Here is a 14,095-nt window from a genome sequence, read left to right as displayed (position 1 = left end):
TAAAACATTCGTTATACTTGAGCCAGGATGATCTTTCCAAACTGAAATGTGATTATATCACTCTCCTTCAGTGATCTATCTCAACATCAAGATGAAGACCAAACTCCATTTTAAGTCTGATTTAATATGACTTTAAACCTCTGTTGTAACATATTCCTACTGTCCATGTAGACATGTCTTCTCCTGACTGGCACACTCTCTCTATTCTAGGACCTCATGCCTAATTAGGTCCTATTTGAATATCGCTTGTTAACAACTTTCCTGAATGGGTGTAAGGTGTGCCAGTGGTATCCTGAATAAATCCCTATACTGATAGTTTATCTCACAAATTAAAATTACTTAGGTATTTTTGTTCCCACTTGGCTCTAGGCTCCTTGTTATTACACAGTGAAATTTGTTCATCAGTATATCTTATGATCTAAGAAATATAGGTTTAATAAACATGCCATTGATTAATGTTTATAGCTACATTTTATCTCACAATATTATGAACTGTGAATATCTTGGCAAATACAGTTGTTATTCAGCATTGTAAATATTGCATGTAGTGAGTGAACATGGTCACTTCTGTCTAGTTAAATTTGTATGTATTTATACATATTAAGTTGTAGACGCATACGGACTCTTGACTTTAAATCTATGCTATAGACTTTACATTTTTAGAGTTATTTTAGTTTTGATTATGACATAGAAGATACTAAAAACCAAAGGAAATATTACACGAATTAATGAAACGATACAGTGTAATAATATGAGGCAACATATTTTAAAATAGGCATTTATGACTTAATAATAGCATTCCCGATCAGCTTTCTGTCAGAGTTAAAGTGGAACTGGTATAATAATAGGCCTACTTTATAGAAAAGCATTGATAAAGAATTTTCGTGGTTGATGATAAACTTGAGCTGGCTTCCTACAAAACAAATTATTCACACACACACACACACACACACACACACACACACACACACACACGAGAATTTAAGGTCTGGTATCCTTAAAGGGAAGAAAGCCCAAACCCCAAATACCCACTTGTTCCTTTAAATTCAGTGGATGTGGGGCGTCTGGGTGGCACAGCAGTTAAGCGTCTGCCTTCGGCTCAGGGCGTGATGCCGGCGTTATGGGATCGAGCCCCACATCAGGCTCCTCTGCTATGAGCCTGCTTCTTCCTCTCCCACTCCCCCTGCTTGTGTTCCCTCTCTCGCTGGCTGTCTCTATCTCTGTCAAATAAATAAAATCTTTAAAAATAAAAAAAAAAATTATTCAGCTATACAGTGACTTTCCCAAAGAGCACATTTGCATGATCTTCAAGTTCACTGCTGGAGAGACTCTAAATAATAATCAGGCCATAAAGCCAGAGAAAGGCATTTTAGATTGCCATATAATTTGCACTGAGAACTTTTGAGAATTCCAATGGAGGCTGAACATCAGTAATCCTTCTTGGATAATAATGGAAATAATTAGGAAGGCTTCAAACAGCCTGTCTCTGTAAAAGTTTAGTGTCCTAAATGTGAGAGAGCAAGAACATTGAAAGTTGTTTAATGGCTTTTTGAACAGATCTAATCAGGCAAGTTTTACCCTCTGACACAAATTGGGTCTTGGCTGATGAAAATTGAAGCTACTGTTGCAAGGAACATTCAGATTCTTGCATACTTTTTACCTGCTTGAACAAACCATAGAGGAAAGTAATGATATACCTGCCTTAAATCACTTGGCCTTTCAAATTTGATATGCATTTAGAAGCAAACTGGAAATCTTTTCAAAGTGAGCAAAAAGAAAATATTTCAAATGTCCCTACATATTACTTTTATAACTCTTTCATAAGCCACTTACATAGTCAAGGCAGAATCTTAATTATACTAGAAAAATTAAGATAATTAAATAGAAGTGAACCTAAAATCTGTTTCTGAGATCTACTTTTATATCTTCCATTGAATTATTGTGTATCTTTGGGATACTTTCAACTAAACATGTTTACAGAATTTCCATGTTATTCTACTCCAAGATAGTATTTATCATCATTCAGAAGAACAAAGTCAACTTGAGTTAATGTAGGGAAGTCACCTATTCCAAAATTTGCTTATTTTTTTTCATACTATTGACAACTTTAGAAGTGTGCTCTTGATTTGTGAAAAAGACAGAAATAATATCAATATTAACTCATACTTGACATAACTCATACCCAATCCAGAAATCTTACAGAGAGCATGAAATAACCTGGAAAGGGACCATTTCTGAGCATTGTGGTTGTTCTGGAACTTAAATAGTATTTTGAAAAGTGTTGCTAACATTAATTAATGCTTCATTTTACACATTTAGGAGTTCAGATCTATGAGAAGGACAAATTTTAAAGTCTTAAGAGAGCTACCCATTTCAACTAATCTATGCTAGATATTTGACTACTATACTTCAAGCTGTCTAATAAATTTGGATGATATGTTGTATGTTCAAATTTATTACGAACATTAAAAAGTTGTGGACACCACTCACACAAACTAACTCAAAATGTATCAAAGACTTTAAGATCTGAAACCATAAAACTGCTAGAAGAAAACAGGAAAAAAGCTCCTGGACATGGATCTTGGCAATGATTTTTTTTGGATATGGTAGCAAAAGCATAAGCAACAAAATAAAAAATAAGGAAGTGGGACTACATCAAATTAAAAAGCTTCCACACTGGGGTGCCTGGGTGGCTCAGTTGGTTAAGCGGCCAGCTCTTAGTTTCGGCTTGGGTCATGATCTCAGGGTCTTGGGATCTGCTCCATGCTCAGTGGGGAGTCTGCTTGAGGACTCTCTCCCTCCACCCCCTCCCACACTCGGGGTCATGCTCTCTCTTTCTCTAAAATAAATATTTAAAAATAAATAGAAATGAAAAGTTTCCATACAGCAAAAGAAATGATCAACCAAATGAAAAGGCGGCTGCAGAATGGGGGAAAATATTTACAAATTATATCCAAAGTATATAAAGAACTCATACAATTCAATAATAACAAAAATCCTCCAATTAAAAAAGGGCCAAAGACCTACATAGACTTTTTTTCCAAAGAAGACATTCAGATGGCCATAGACACATGCAAAGGTGCTCAACATCACTCCTCATGAGGGAAAAGCAAATCAAACCCACAGTGAACTATCTTCTCCTCATACTTGTTAGAATGGCCATCATCAGAAAGACGAGTAACAAAGGCTGGTGAAGATGTGGAAGGAAGGCAACCTCTGTGCACTGTTAGTGGGAATGTAAACTGGTGCAGGCACTGGAACACAGTATGGATGTCCTCAGAAAATCAAAACTAGAACTACCATGTGATCCAGAAATCCCAGTTGTTGGTATACATCTGAAGGAAGTGACATCACTGTAGAAGCGATATCTGCCTCATGTTCATTGCAGCATTGTTTGTAACAGCCAAGACATGGAAATAATGGAATGTCCATCAGAGGTGAATGGATGAGCAAAATCTGGAAAATGTACACACACACACACACACACACACACGGAATATTCAGCCATAAAGAAGAAAATCCTGCCATTTGTGGCAACATAGGTGAATATTGAGAGCATTATGCCAAGTGAAATAAGTCAGAGAAAGACAAATACTATATGATGTCATTTACTCGTGGAATCTAAAACAACAGCAAACAACAACAACAACAACAACAAAAACAAAAACAAAACAGAGAAAGATCAGATTTGCTGTTACCAGAGGTGGGGATGGGGGGGTTGGAATGAGGAGAATTGGAGGAAGTTAATGAAAAGAAACAAACTTCCAGCTATAAGATAAATAAATACGAGGAATGTAACATATACAACATGATGACTATAGCTAATACTGCTGTACGGTATATTTGAAAGCTGCTAAAAGACTAGATTCTAAAAGACCCCATCACAAGGATAAAAACATTTTTCTTTTCTTTGTGTATCTATGTGAGCTGATGTTAACTAAGCTTTATGTGCTAATCATTTTGTAATATATGTGGGTCAAGTCATTATGTAATTTATACCGTTCTGTATGCCAATTATCTTGATAAAACTAAAAAAAATCAAATTTGTGGAAATGGCTTTCTATGTGCTCTAAAAACTAAGATATTTTTGTAGAATCACCTCAGTAATTTTCAGCAAGACACTTACTGGAAATATTCAGGTTGAGAGTTATCTTTATGCTTTTTCTGATAAATAATAGTTTGTCTTTGAGCACATCTTTCTTTTCTTCCTTCTGAAAATTGTAGGCAGAAAGATGAATAATTGATTTTTAATAGACTCTGTGTGCATGTACATGTGTGTAAATTTCAGTAACATCTGGTTTTAGTTTCTAGGAAAAAGCTAATACTGGTGAAATCAGTAAGTGATACAGTGGTGTTCCTATCTGACATGGGATGTCAATGGAAAGCTTATTGGATTAAGCAACTCTTCATGGAAATACACACATCATTGTAAATCTACTTAGGGAAAAGATAGTGAAAGTAGAAATTATTATCATTTTTCCCATAAAAACCAGTTCTCAATTTACACTTGCCATGTTGCTAATGGGTCTTGGGAAATCTTAAAATTGAAATGAAATATTTACTTCATTTTTCTATTTGTTGTTATTTTAACAAATTCCAAGTTTTACGTGGTGCTTTATCTTCCTCTTAAATGTGACTTCTTCATGGCCTCTCTGTTAAATTTCATTGTTTAAGATTGCCTTTTAGCCCAATTTTAAGAGTTGTTGTTATTTTGTAAGCTATCCTTTGCCTTTCTGATGCTACTAAGTATCTTCGGAATATCAGAAAAATGTTGTCCTTCTTTAGCTTTTGAGTTATACTCACTTGAACAAAAAGCCATACAAAAGAATTTCAGAAGCATAGAAATACACCTTAAATTATTATGCTGTTTTCAAGTTATAATAAACTTCCTTAACAGATTTAAAATTTCACCATCGGGATGACTCTTTTGAGCAAGTAAGAGGTTTTATAGCCAGAATGCTATTATTCAAGTATTATCGATAATATATATAGGAACATCTTTATAAACTCTCAACCAAGATAGCCTAGTCCAACTGTGGGCAAGTCTAAGAACTAGAAAGCTTTTTGATATTTTGAACCTACTCTTAAATTTTTCATTTTCTTTCAGAACTCTGTCATTCTCTTCACTCTTCTTTCTGTATTCTAGTGTGTTTGATTTTGACTACTGTCCAATTTCCTTATTCCTCTGTCACTATCTTGAAACTTTGTTCAGTACACACTGACATCATTTTTCACTCATCAGTATTCTTCCTTCTGAAATTTGTCCTTCTCCCATCAATATCCAAACAGAACTCTCTAGAACCAAACCTAAACTTAACATCTTATATAAAAATTAACTCAAAATGGATCATAGATCTAAATGAGACATTTAAAAAAACGCTATAAAACTTCTAGAAGAAATCACAGGAAAAATTTTTCCTTTGCTTAGGTTAGACAAGGAGCTCTTAGACATGACACCAAAGGTACAATCCATAAAAGAAATAAAATAATATAGACCATCAAACTTAAAAACTTTTGCTCTGTTGTGTGATCCCTATTAAGAGGATCAAGGTCTATTTAGAGTATCAAGTTTGTCATTGACACATTATCAAATCACATATCTGAGAAACAATTTTTATCCAGAATATATAAAGAATTCTCTAATCTCAGCAATTAAAAAAAAATCAGAAAATAGGCAAATCATTTTAACAGATATTTCTCCCAAAAGGGTATAGAGATGGCAAATACACACGAGAGAAAAGATGTTCACCATCATTAGTCATTAGGGAAATGCAAACTAAAGCTACAGTAAGATACCATTGCATACCTATTAAAACGGCAAAAAAATTAAAAAATACAGTATCAAGTGTTGACAAGGATAGAGGGCAACTGGATTTCTCAAACATTGTTGATGAAAACGTAAAATGTCATAGCCATTCTGGAAAGCAGCTCAGCTGTTTCTTAAAGTTAACAACCACGATACAGCCCTGCCCTCCTGGGTTTCTATCCTAGCGAGCTAAAGTATGTTCAGTCACTTTATAGTAGCCAAAAGCTGGAAAGCACCCAAAATTCAACTGGTGAATAAAGTGTGATACAACAAATACAAAGAAACAAACTAATGATACAAAGAATGATTTAGAAGGATGTCAAGGATTTATGCTGAGTGCAAAAGCCAATCTGAAAAAATTGGATATGATATGATTCTGTTTCTATAACATTCTTGAAATGGCAAAATCATAGTGATAAGTAGTCAGTTGCTGCCGGAGGTTAGGGTTGGGAGGAGGACAGAACTGTTAATGGGTAACATAAGGGAGTGTCTTTGTGCCCATGGAGCCGTTCTGTACCCTAATGGTAATATGTACCATGTGGTGATGCTTCGACAAATTTACACTTGGTATAAAATTTCAAAGAACTATACACATAAAAGAGAGCAAAAGAAGAGTGCATTTAAAATCTATATAAAGTATATTTGCAAGTTAAGGGTATTGTGCCAATGTTGGGGCACCCGGGTGGCTCAGTTGGTTAAGTGTCTCGCTCTTGATTTAGGCTGAGGTCGTGATCTCAGCGTCATAAGATCAAGCCCCGCATTGGGCTCCACTCTGGGGGTGGAGCCTGCTTGAGATTCTCTCTCTCTCCCTCTCTCTCTCTGCCCCTCCCCCAACTCGTGCATGTGCACTCTCTCTGAAAAGAAAAATTAAAAAAAAAAAAAAGAGTATTGTACCAATGTGAGATTCCTGCTTTTGACCATGTACTGTGGTTATGGAAGATATGATCATTGGGTGAAGCTGCTTTAAAATATACCAGAATGATCATTACTATTTTGAAACTTCAGGAAGCCAACATATTTCAAAATAAAAAGTTGCATTTAAAAGAAAGAAGAGGGAATTGGGTATTTAGGGACAATTAGAAGTCTGTCACACTCAATAAAAAGATTTAAGGTCTTGAACAGGATTACAGTTTTTAAATTTCATTATTTTCCTAACACTATCATAGCTTAAGCAAAACCGCATTTAATAATATATGAATCTAGAAGAGAACCAGGTGATTTAAAATTAAATTTCCAGCTAAACATCTTAGGATGTTAAACCATAGTTTATTCTTAAATTTCATTCTTAAAATTATTAATGTCAATTAAAACCAATATATTAAATTACTTTTAGTTTATGACAAAAGTAACACTTCTTAAGAAAAATCAGTTAAAAACTTCAGTATGCTTTTATTAATTACTTGAATAATAAAGTTTCAGGGAGATCACTTAGATTCTAATTTATCATATTAGTCCTTATCAACAAAGATTTTCAAAGAAAGAAAAAAATCTATATTTAATTAATTTATATTTAACTTCAATTAAATTCCTCCATATAACCTTCTGTGAAGTTAAATCTTTTTTTTTTTTTTATTTCCAGACAATTGGATGAATTTGGGCATTAAATCCTGACCTTTGGTCCTTAGATATACTTCACATGCTTCAGGTATTATTGATTGCTTGAGTCCAATTATTTCTCCAGTGCCTGTGGGATTCTTAAAAACCCCTAACATTTGCAGGAAATGACCTTTATCGTACCCCATCATGCAACAGCTGTCAGAGATGTTTCTGCTGCCCATTCTCTGTCATACAGAGATAGAGTTTCTTCAGTAAGACCTCTGTTGTTGGGTCAGTAAAACTGCAGAGCTTCATTTTCTAAGACTCTTTTGACATTGAGGAAGATACCAGGTGACAATAACAAAGATAAATGTTAGTGATTACCACATGAGACTTATATATGGTCCGTGTCCTGCAGCAATGGAGATAATTGGAAGCTATGGAAATACTACAGATCCTAAACTTTTGCCATGTTAAGAATAAATATTTGGGTTGAAACCAGGAAAAGAATTTAGTTGTCAATTACTTGGCATTAGGCTGAAAATTCCCCTTGCTCATAAACTCTTATGAATGCAATTAAGTGCCCCAAGAAGCTGACACCTTGTCTGGGGGCTTGGTTGGAATTAAGTTGATAATCAGAATCATCAGAGGAGTCCTAAGAGAAAAGGGATTGACTGAACTGTTGTGGTTATTTTTCCCTAGAATGTGAAATCTGCTTTTAGATCAAACTATTCAGTTTCAACTCAGGGTAGGAAATAATAGCCTAGGTGATTATGTGCTGTGCCATTTTTTAAAATATTGATTCTTTCTTTAATACCACTGGTTTTTCTCAAGCACTTGGTGTTTCCTGGCCAGTTGGTCACATTTACTACCAGGTGATTAAAATCTACAGTATATGCAACTGGTAGAGGTTTCCTTGGCTACTGTAGAGGTTGGCTTCCTCACAGGACTTTCCCAGAATGAGGACCATGGTAGCCGCTCTCTGTAAATGAGCAGGGGTAATCATAGTGGTCTCACCTATAAGGTGACTGGCTGAAGAGCAGACAGGGTATTGGGAGTCCATGTAGTTCCCAATTTAAATAATGAATTTCCCTCTAAGGTTAAAAGGCTTTAGTGTATTTCTTCTTTAAAGAAAGTTGCTCTTCACATTTTCCTTTTTTCCTCCTCCTTGGTGAAAAAGCAGAGAGGGGGAGCAGAGGAAACTGCAAAGAATAAAATAGGACAATAAAAATGTGCAAAGGTTAAAAGAAGAAAAAGTTAAATTATAACAATCTTAGTGTTGTCTCTGTGCAGCTCTTATGCTTTGCATGGTTTTATTTATGTTTGCATTGTTGGTCTGCATTTGTATTCACTCTTAGTTTTGGCTTATAGCTTTTCTGTTACACTCACAGGGTCTTGTGGTTGGCAAACCACCCACACTTAACGTACTCCTAAACACACATGGTGCACATGTGAATCTGCACATGTACTCAGAGGAAGAGAGAGAAAGGGGAGACAAGTGATGAAAACAAAAGCAAAAACAAAAAGCAGTGAAACAGAAAAAAGCATTTAGCTAAGTAGAAGTAAAGAAGAAAAATGAAGCCTATATGGAAGAAAGAGATAGAGATTATTCTATGGAGGATTTGTGGCTCTGATTCATCTTCCAAAGATTGAAGAAAAGGATTTGAACTCAGATTTCTGCCACTGAAGCCTATACTCTAATAGCTGTCGTATTCTAGCATTACATTTAATATTTTTATTTATTTAGTAATTTTTACGCATGAAGTCCTGTTAAGTTCTATAAGAAGGAAAAATGCAATGAAGACTCATCCCTGCCTTCCAAAAACTTAACTTGCTATTCCCTGAAGACCTAACTAAATAGAAAAATTTTAAGGATATTTAATTACCATTTACCAACATATATTGAGTGCCTTTTGTGCATTACACACTGTGCAAGGCAATAGAAATACAAATAATAATAGATGATAAATAGGTAGCAGAATATAATCTTTGTCCTCAAATAATGTACAATATGGCTAGAGAATAGATTAGATTATAGAATGAGGAATGAGAACTCAGAAGAGTGAACCTAACCTAGTTGGGGTGGGACCCGGGGAGAATGGGGTATGGCTTTCTTTTAGAAGAGTTGATCCCAGCAAGGTTCGTAGGATGATAACAGCATTGCAGAGAGAAAGGGTGGAAATTACAAAAACGTAGAGAAAATACAGTACAGCAGAGGCACTGAAAGGTGTTTAATGTTGCTCAGGGTAGTTCCAAAAATGATTTGAGAAAAGCATGTTGGAAATGAAGTCAAGGGCCAATCTTAGACTCCCTTGCAAGACTTGCAAAGATTTAAGACTTAACCTCTACCTAATTAGAGAGCCTTTGAAGGCATTTAAAAAGTTAAAATGTCCATGCTACCCAGAGCAATCTACACTTTCAATGCTATCCCGATCAAAATACCGAGGACATTTTTCAAAGAACTGGAACAAATAGTCCTTAAATTTGTATGGAACCAGAAAAGACCCCAAATCTCCAAGGAACTGTTGAAAAGGAAAAACAAAGCTGGGGGCATCACAATGCCGGATTTTGAGCTGTACTACAAAGCTGTGATCACAAAGACAGCATGGTACTGGCACAAAAACAGACACACAGACCAATGGAACAGAATAGAGAGCCAGAAATGGACCCTCGGCTCTTTGGGCAACTAATATTTGATAAAGCAGGAAAAAACATCCGGTGGGAAAAAGACAGTCTCTTCAATAAATGGTGCTGGGAAAATTGGACAGCTACATGCAAAAGAATGAAACTTGACCACTCTCTCACACCATACACAAAAATAAACTCCAAATGGATGAAAGACCTCGATGTGAGACAGGAATCCATCAAAATTCTAGAGGAGAACATAGGCAGCAACCTCTACGACATCGGCCAAAGCAACCTTTTTCATGATACATCCCCAAAGGCAAGAGAAACAAAAGATACAATGAATTTATGGGACTTCATCAAGATTAAAAGTTTCTGCACAGCCAAGGAAACAGAAAAACTAAGAGGCAGCCCACGGAATGGGAGAAGATATTTGCAAATGACACTACAGATAAAGGACTGGTATCCAAGATCTACAAAGAACTTCTCAAACTCAATACACGAGAAACAAATAAACAAATCAAAAAATGGGCAGAAGATATGAACAGACACTTTTCCAATGAAGACATACAAATGGCTAACAGACACATGAAAAAATGTTCAAAATCATTAGCCATCAAGGAAATTCAAATCAAAACCACACTGAGATACCACCTTACGCCAGTTAGAATGGCAAAAATAGACAAGGCAAGAAATAACAAATGTTGGAGAGGATGTGGAGAAAGGGGATCCCTCCTACATTGTTGGTGGGAATGCAAGTTGGTACAGCCACTCTGGAAAACAGTGTGGAGGTCCCTTAGAAAATTAAAAATTGAGCTACCCTATGATCCAGCCATTGCACTACTGGGTGTTTACCCCAAAGATACAGACGTAGTGAAGAGAAGGGCCATATGCACCCCAATGTTCATAGCAGCAATGTCCACAATAGCTAAATCATGGAAGGAGCCGAGATGCCCTTCAACAGATGACTGGATTAAGAAGTTGTGGTCCATATATACAATGGAATATTACTCAGCTATCGGAAAGAACGAGTTCTCAACATTTGCTACAACATGGACGGCACTGGAGGAGGTAATGCTAAGTGAAATAAGTCAAGCAGAGAAAGACAAGTATCATATGATTTCTCTCATCTATGGAACATAAGAACTAGAATGATCAGTAGGGGAAGAAAGAGATAAAGAAAGGGGGGTAATCAGAAGGGGGAATGAAACATGAGGGACTATGGACTATGAGAAACAAACTGAGGGCTACAGAGTGGAGGGGGGTGGGGGAATGGGATAGGCTGGTGATGAGTAGTAAGGAGGGCGCATATTGCATGGTGCACTGGGTGTTATACACAACTAATGAATCATCGAGCCTTACATCGAAAACTGGGGATGTACTGTATGGTGACTAACATAATATAATAAAAAATCATTATAAAAAAAAAGTCTGATTGTAAAACCAGCACTGAGTGAAATGTATTTGAAATGTCATTCAGAGAACAGTGAGAGTATCAAAAGGCTGAGACCAATTAGGAAGGCAGCAAGAAAAGTTGTAAACATCATCAGATATCCAGGAGCTAGGTGGAGGGTGAAAAATATCTAAGTGTCCACACTCCCTCGATATATATGATAGCCATGCTGTGCACTTCACGAAAGCAGCGCATGTGGGCTTTCTGGACCTGTAAGTAAGTGTGCTTTGCCCTGCCCTCACACCCCGCCTGCTCCGTCTCTCTCTGTTAGCTCATGCGCAGCTGCTGCATCTCTCCCCAGACCTAGCTGCACATGGTTCTTGGCTTTGGCTTTGCCCCATACGCATTATCTTCTGAATGACGTGTATGTGCTCTCCAGCTAGTCCTGTCCTACTCAGTGCCCCAGAGTAGGTAGGACACCATATGGTTAATGACAGGTAGAAAAGACAAAATGATTAATTAGAAAGATATTTATGATGTAGGTAGGGGGGATGGTGAATGAGAGATGGTGCTTTTTACATGGAGGAGTAAGAAAAGATTAATCAACCACAACTCTGCCTACAACAACAGAACAGGAGATGGTATCATTTATTGATTTAGAAAATGTACAAGAAGGAGCCAGCATCATAACCTAAGGACAAGGTATCCCGTTTGTATCTATTGAGATGGAAGTGCCTCTGGGATACCGGATGGCAATTCCCTAAAAAGCAGCTCAATCTCTGAGGCTATGGAAAGACAGTTGGGAGTAATGAACATGTTAGCAGTAGTTGAAACCATGGCAACAGATGAAACCATTTAGATGAATTGCATAGAATAAGCAGAGGAGAAATTCCGGACATCAAACTTTGCAAGCATGGGCAAAGGAAAGGGAACATAAAGAAGGATCTGAGAGGTCAAACAAGATGAGAGTATTCAGAAGAGTGACAAGCAGTATCAAATGTAATGAGTAGCATGTAAACTGCCACATGTTCTTTGGAATAGATGGACATTATATCAGTGACCTTGGAAAGGGGACTTCCTGTAAGTGACTGGAAGTTGGATTAAATGAAAAATGAGGAAGCGAGGCATTACAGGTTATTCTTCAGCTTGTTTGTAATTGGTAAGGTAAAAAGTTGAAAGACAAAATTTTTATAATTAAAAAATTATCTTCTTTCTTTATTGAGTAGGATAATCTAGCAATGAAGGAAAGATAGAAGATTTGGAAGAAAGAATATAATGAACGAGTCAAGTTTCTGAAGGAAGCAGGATGTAATATCCAGCTTGGAGAAGTTGGGATTGAGCCAAGAACGAAGGGAAAATGGTAATCTCTCTCAGGCCAGAGGAACAATTGGCAGTGATGTGTGGAAGAATGGAGATAGTCTTCAAGGACGAGGATTAACTATTTAGCAGTATAGGGTAAAAGAATGTTTTCTAAGTTTTAAAACTAAAATAAGTGACAGTGATAAGAGGCATGTCATTAAAACATTTACAAGCAACATTCACTGACTACTGTGTACTAGACATCGTGTCAGCCAGTTGGAAGTAGCAATTAAAAGGTCACCTATAAAATTGAGGAATTAATAATGAAGAATAACATTTTTAAATAAGAAACCGTTGGTGTGATGAGTATCCCAAAGGGGAAAGCAAGGTTTCTAACAATTTTTAAATAATTCAGATATTATAACTTTCTCTCCTATTACTAAATGGAGAAAAGTAGGAGCTGTGTGTTTCTACCTGCATTAAAGCTCTGATCATCATGTTCTCAAGTAGAATGTATAGTTCAATGCAGAGACATCTGAAATCATAAAAAAAAAATGTCTAAAATAACTGCCACCACAAAGCTGCTTTGATGAGAGAACAGATGGGTGACAGCACGGAGTTTCTATAAGCAGGTAGGAAAACAATCAGAGTTAGCAAACAACATCCGTGGTAACAAGCCTAGAATCCCCAAGAGGATATTTTCCTTTATTGGTGGGTAAACATTTAGCAGTTTTGATTACCAGAGCGTCTTCTAACCTGGTGGTGCCCACTCGCTAGAGTGTTTTCCAGAAAGCATTTCATATAGCTCATATTACCTGTAAAATATTTCATCTAGACAGCTTTATCAAAAAGTATTTAGTACTTTATGGGTTGTGCATTTAGGGTATGTGTCTCAAAGCACATACAATTCTTTCCAGATTCCTGAGAGAGGTAACGGGGAAAAATGAGTGTATGGGAATTGGTACAGTAGCCCTAAAAAAACCAAAAAGATGTGCTGAGAAGCTAGAAGTAAGATTTGACTGCAAAAGAGAAATAGATAATTATTCCCGTATGTATTACGTATTCCTGTATATAATTAAATTTACATGAGTGGTCCTTCTATCAGTTTTCTATTGCTACCATAACAAATCACCACAAACTTGGTGGCTCAAATCAACAAAAATTTATTATCTTAGAGTTCTATAAGTTAGAAGTCAGCAAGGATCTCACTGGGTTAAAATCGTCATGTTAGTTTGGCTGTATTCCTTTCTGGAGACTATAGGGTTGTGTATTTCCTTGCATTTTCCAGTTTCTAGAGGCCACCAACATTCCTTGGCTCCTGGCCCTCTTTTTCCATCTTAAAAGCCATCAATGTTGTATCTGGCCATTCTCAAATGGCCACATTTGCCTCTGACTCTGTCTTCTGCCTCCTTATACATTTAAGAGCCCATGTGGTT

Source organism: Ursus americanus, chromosome 35, assembly GCF_024610735.1.
Source record: "Ursus americanus isolate L20-20 chromosome 35, mUrsAme1.1.p, whole genome shotgun sequence".
NCBI lineage: Eukaryota > Metazoa > Chordata > Mammalia > Carnivora > Ursidae > Ursus > Ursus americanus.
Note: the sequence above shows the minus strand (reverse complement) of the source record.